Here is a 6,903-nt window from a genome sequence, read left to right as displayed (position 1 = left end):
ATTTAACATTTAAAAATTATATTTACTCGTTCATTTTAAATATTAACGGACATAAGTCCTCAGCAATATTTTGTGCGCATACACGATAATAATAATACAATGATTTCATAGAAATGGCGATTTGCAAACTAAAATACATATTGCATATTTAACAATATAAACAAGAGAACGAAAAAGATATATAAAATCAAAGAAAGATACGAGGTGAGATATGCTAAACAAAATCAAAGGCAATGGAATCACCCGTAACCATTAGGATATTAAAAGGACAATTTATCATATAGTTTGTTTTATAAGGGACGAGATAGATATGTATGTCTATGCGACTGTATACAGTCACAATTATTAGTCAGTTGATTACTTGTTATCACAATTCGTATGTATATTTCCACCAAATATGTTTCACAGTGTATATTTCACCACACGGATCAGTAAGTTCAAATAAAATATATCCAACATGTAGACACGATAAGGTACAACCATTTAGTACCACTATAATAAACTATAATATTATACCTAATATAATATTACGCAATATGTTTAGAAATTTAATTTAATAAGCACAATCAACAAATGAATGAAGTCCAATAATTAATTATTAAAATCTTACATTTTTTATTTTTTTTTTAATAAATTAATATAATAATAATATGTATGATACGTTTAACACCTGTAATCAGTTTATAATTAGGAACGTGTATATTATAGTGGTGTGATCCACCTTGACGTTTATAATAACAAAATTAATTAAATAAAATATTCAAATTTTTTTTTTTAGAAAAAGCTTAAAAATATGATATAATATTGTTATTTGTATTTATAAAAAAACATATAAAGTTGTTTCATTTTAACAGGCACTTAACAGTAATAAACGAATTTCATTTAAACAGTATGTACACCAATGCACCGGTGTGTTATAGGGATAATACATTTAACGTATTGACACTTAATATAACTTTTACATAATATTTTAAGTTATTACAAAAAGATTTCTTTTCTACTTCATTATCATTTTTAAAGTATTTACAGTTTTAATGAACTAAGTATTGGACATTTTGTAGGGTGCAAGGGTATAATTCCACTCCACTCCACTTCGCCTATAAAAAATTATTAAATACATAGACTATAAATTATAACTCATAAACTATTAGTCAAAAATTTGATTTGTAGTTTGTACACATCAAAGAAATAATGAAAAATTTTCTACCTTCAAATAAAGAACGAACAATGTATGTTATAATATGTCATTTAAAAAATTATTAAATGATAACAATAAAAAATTTAAAAAAAAACTATTTTAAATAATGAATGACTCTCAGAGTGTTATATGAACCAGGTGATCCTACAATAGTATACTGACAAGTGACAGTAAATATGATCGCCGATCTCATCATTACTTGCAAGGTGTTATTAAAACAAGATATTCCTATAATCACGGTTGAAGAATGAATTGGTGTTCATTCCCCTACGCGAAGTCTGCGGTGTCCAACTAACTATAAAACACATAATAACATTAATAACTGAATGTCTCATACACGAATAATATCAACAAATCATCTATATATAGATTCTAGACCCTTTTTTTTCCGTTCAAAAAACCAGGAACGGGTGGGAAATGTTTAGCACAATACTGCCACCCAGGTTCTAGACCCTAGAATCTAAATAGTAGCATCGACGTTGCACTGGGACCCAACACCGTGGACAATCGGAAGATGATGGCATTTTTAAAAGCAACAGGCCTCTACAATTTAATTAAAAAATATGTAAACTATATGTATATACCTACAATGTAACTTTTTTTTTATCTTTAATTTCTTTAATATTGTACTCTAAGAAAAATGTATATGTATTTATTAAAACTGTAAAAACCTACCATACTTAAATTGTAACTAATGAACAAAGCTGCCGAGTTTCATTTAATAAAAAAAAATATATACATAAAAAAATAAAGCTTATTAAATTTATGACTATGAGGTTTAATTAGGAACATTAACAGTGAGCGAGTTTAATTAAAAAAATATTTAATATTCAATAAAAGTTTAAATAATATATAGATACCTACCTATACTCTATCATAATAAAACTAAACCTGATTAAAGAAAATTTATAAATAAATTAAGAACACAACATTGTGATATTTAATTATTTAAGTTTTATATATTTTCCTAGACATTTCTTCCGACATTATTCAGGGTCACTACGAGTATTCTCTCTGTGAACTTTGAATGATTGTAAATATATCAGATAATTAGTATGGCAAAATATAATAGTATAACAACATGTTGACTATTAAAATATTATTAACAATTAATACTTTCGAAATGTTCTGATTGATGTATTTGTTCCTAATATAAATATACAATATTATGATATAACTTATTATTATTATTTCAATAACCGTAGGTGGTAGATTTATTTTACAATTATCTTAAAAATAATATTACTCAGACTTAAGTGTGAATAAAAAACATTGATTTAGGTACCTAACAACAAATTAAAGATTAGAAAAATAAAACAAATATGAACATTTTAGATATTACGTATATTATAAGTCATAAATTTAAATCTTTAAAACAACATTTAAAAAATATTCATAATACATTGCATAAATAATAGGACAAATTTAACTTAAAACAATAAATCAATGTTTATATAGTTATTATAGATTTGATTGCATGTAAAACAGATTGTATTTTAAGAGACTAGGTAATATTTAATAAAATTTTATTTAAAAAAAAAACACCATATAATATTGATAACAAACTGATATACAAACTGACATAATGGCTTTTCAATAACAAAATGTATGCACTATACAGTATGTTCCACAATTATTGATTATTACAAACTTTTAAAATACCGAATCAATCATTGTATGTATGGTCGCCATACATACACTCGAATTGCCTCCCAAATTCAGGTAGGTAATCTTTTTTCACTCGGATTGCCTCCTATAGTATACCTTAGATTATCGATAGTTTTTACTATCGATGATATAAATTATGTCGATTTCCATAATTTTCAAAAATATTATTTTAAGACATACAGTATTTCCCAGGCAGATTAATTTGCCAAATGCAACAATCTTGTCGATCATTGATTATCAGTTAAAGATTAGTCCGTCATCACCGTTTAACACGGTCAGTTTCGTAAATAACAATTACACGCAGTGGTATAAAAATGAATGTTATTAGTGTTATTAGTTAAAAAGGCAAAACAATTTTAATTTGTGATGGTTTTAAGTTTGGATTCCAAAAAAATTTAGCCAATGACATTAAGCGATGGACGTGTACAAAAAAAATATGTTCTACTTATTTAAAAATTAATAAGTGTAATGAAATCCAGTTCGAAAATAGTAAATTTATTCATTATACATATTATTATTTATTATTATTACACCTGACAGTCTATTTATTAAAATATTTATTTTATGTATTATTTTCTCAGTTCATTTAATATGTAAATTTATACCTAAATCGATTAATTATAACTGTCGTAGGCGATTCTAGTACAAGAGGGTCACTACTTTTTCGACTACTTTTTTTTCGGGAGGCAATTCGTGCAACCTTTTTAAAAAAAATCACGGGAGGCAATTCGAGGGTCAGATGGGAGGCAATTCGTGAGCGCCCGTATATACCTATATTTAATTTAATTTATTGTACCTATTACTTAAAATTTGGTTGCAATCGAAAATGTAGAAAAAAGTACAGGTACCTAGGTACTTATAGTTATAATACCTTATTTTTTTATTTTACCAGAAAAAAACTAGGACCGGATAGAAACTGCTTAGCAAAGTAGGTACTTATAATACCTACGAAAGATATTGTGTAAATAATACTGAATATAATTATATAAATGATTTGCAACTTATTAATATTTAAATACCAAACATAAGTATATATATTTATATCGAATCTGTTCTCCTAATATGTGTTTCTGTCGTTTCTGATATGTTTTAATATTTCTAAACGTTAAAATTATTAGTGAAGTTTTGTATAATATTTTCAAGCGTTTTGACTTACAAATATAACTAAATCGATTTTAATTAAAACTGATGTTGTTTAAATATTCCTGATATTTTTGACCAATTTTGCCAACTAAACTAAATCTAATTTTCTACCAGAAACCCACTTTAAAGTTGAAGATTAAAACAATTTTACTGCTGGGTAAGTTATTACAACCCACGGAGATGCAAAAAAAAAACACGCACACACACAAAATCGTCATTATAAATTATGATGATGATCGGTGATTATTAGTTTCAGTTATTTCATAAAGTTGAAATTGTTTTCAATTAACTGTCAACATCATGTTGATGGTATTATTCATTTACTGATATTTATACTAAATAAACAGTTATAATTTTTTATAAATTAATTAGTGCTTACCTACTATAAAACCATTTTTAAGAGTGATTGAATAATTGATGACAATTATCTTTCAAGGTTAGTACAAAGCATATTATGTTGTATGCACGAAAAGATATGCACAAAATGTTTAGAAATAAAGAAATTTGTTTACTACGATGAATTCCTAGTATTCATAATCAAATGTTATGTTTAATGTTTAATATAAAATGTAGTTCAATCATGATTTATGATTTGTACGTTCAATATTATAAGTATTATTATAATATCTGTATTAGTGGCTAGTGCATCAAATTTACAACTTGAATACATTTTTTTTTAAAGTAACAAGGTAAAATAATCAAGTTGACGACTTCTCAGTCGTCTATATTGTAATTTAACTTTAAATCATAATAATAATTTAGACAATTAAATAAATATTTTAACCAAAATCCTTCTCATTTTTCGGTGTTGAAGGAGTAACATTATAAAATAACTTAAAACAGTCGTGATGATAATGTTATGTATAACGAAATATTACTTTATCGAGCATATTATAAGAAAATTTATTTTGGATATTTATACAAATTACAATACTTGAGCAGTTGAGCATATTATAAATACAAATTTTATATAGCTGTATAACTCTTAATATGTTACACACTCATAAGCCAATTCAATATCATAACATATTTTAAAGCGAGCTCATATAAAAAAAAAGAAGGTTTGATATTTTTAATTTATTACTTATTCATTTGAGTTATTTATATTGTAAATTGTTTAATAATTATTTAAAACTATATAATATTTATACAATAAATTATAAGTTATATAAAATAGTTTAAAACCAAGATCAACTAGATAATCGACGCGAACAATTTTCATACCTGAGATATACCTGGTGGTCATAATGTGTAGGAGTATGAGAACGAGTGAACGTCATGACTCAGCATATAAAACCATTGATTTTAATACCTATTTTAAAACACCAACCATCAAAACAATAAAGGCTATTTTGAAGTGTCGGTAAAAAAATGTTGGACGACCAAAAAAACTTGAAAATTTAATACACGGTTCCTTATGAGTTGTTCTTATTGTAGCTAAAAAAAATTAAAAATCGTAAGTCACAATTTTTTTTAATAAGCGTTTATAGTTCAAAATTTTACGAAATCTGTCGAAAACGCGAAAATTTGCAAGTAATTTTGAAGTTGAAAAATCATAAAATTGTTTTCGTTTATAACTAAGGATTGAAAATACAACACTAAGTTTTCCTTCAAGTAGCTATAGAGAAAACTCGAAGCATCATTATAGGAAAAATTTTAAGTGCGTTTGAATTTTAAATTTTTACGAAATAGCGTAACGATAACGATTTATCCTCAAACGATTTTAAACATTTGTTATAATTCAAAAAGTATAAGTCGTAGATACTTGAAAATTTTATCAGTTATTAAGATCGGAATTTTCTTTACATGATTCAATTTTCAAAATATTTTGACTTTTTTTGAGATATTTATAGACGACTGAAATTTTCAATTTGTCTGAAAATTTTTTTTTGAAGTGTCGATAAAATTTTTTTGGCCCTATCAAAATACTTGAAAATTTAATACAAAGTTTCTCATAAGTTATTCTTATATTGATTAAAAAATTATAAGAATACATATGCACAATTTTCTTTTATTAGCATTTGAAGTTCAGATATTGACAAAAATTCGTCAAAACCATGAATATATTTTTTTTGTGTCTGTCATCTCGTTTTGGGGCAGTAAAAGTGCTTCGATTTTTGACTTCAGTACCTTATTCGATCAGAAAGTGAATCTAGTTGGTACTTTGGTGGTTAAAAGTAAAAAATTCTTATATATTTTTCTAAATAATCGGGATAAACAAACTAAAAATTTAAGGGAAAAACGGGAAATTTTACGCACAATAAGTTTTCCACAAAATCGATTTTGATTATTGATGTAACTTTAAAACGAATGTGATACATTCGAATCACACAATGACCTATGTAGGTACCTATGTTCTATCCACCATGAAATTTTTAAAAAAAATTGACTGAAGTAGAACTATTCATAGGTATATGCAATTTTCAATCATTAATAGTTTTTTTTTTAAATTAAAATCGATAAAAATTTATTTTTTAGGTAGAAAATCTTGAAAATTTAATACAAGGCTCTTAACATATTATTACAATAGCAGTTGAAAAATAAAAGAAATTTTTAGTTACAATTTTTTTTATAAGCATTCAAAGTTTGAATTTTGACAAAATAAGTAAAAATCACAAATTATTTTAAGCTAGAAATTAATAAAAAATTTTCTTTTCTAAACTAAGATTTAAAAATTTAATATAAGATTCCTTACAAGTTTTTCAATCTTTATCACAAAAAAAATGTCCACCGGAAATGCAAATTAAATTTTCATAAGCATTTGAATTTCAAATATTGACAAAAATTCGTCAAATCCATGAATATTTGCAAATTATTTTGTAGTTAAAAATTCATAATATTATATATTATGATATTAGATATATAATATCTAAGGTTATAAAATTCAACACTAA

The sequence above is a fragment of the Diuraphis noxia genome, unplaced genomic scaffold (assembly GCF_037042655.1).
Source record: "Diuraphis noxia isolate RWA-SAM2 unplaced genomic scaffold, SU_Dnox_SAM2 contig0004, whole genome shotgun sequence".
NCBI lineage: Eukaryota > Metazoa > Arthropoda > Insecta > Hemiptera > Aphididae > Diuraphis > Diuraphis noxia.
This window is presented reverse-complemented; position numbering follows the sequence as displayed.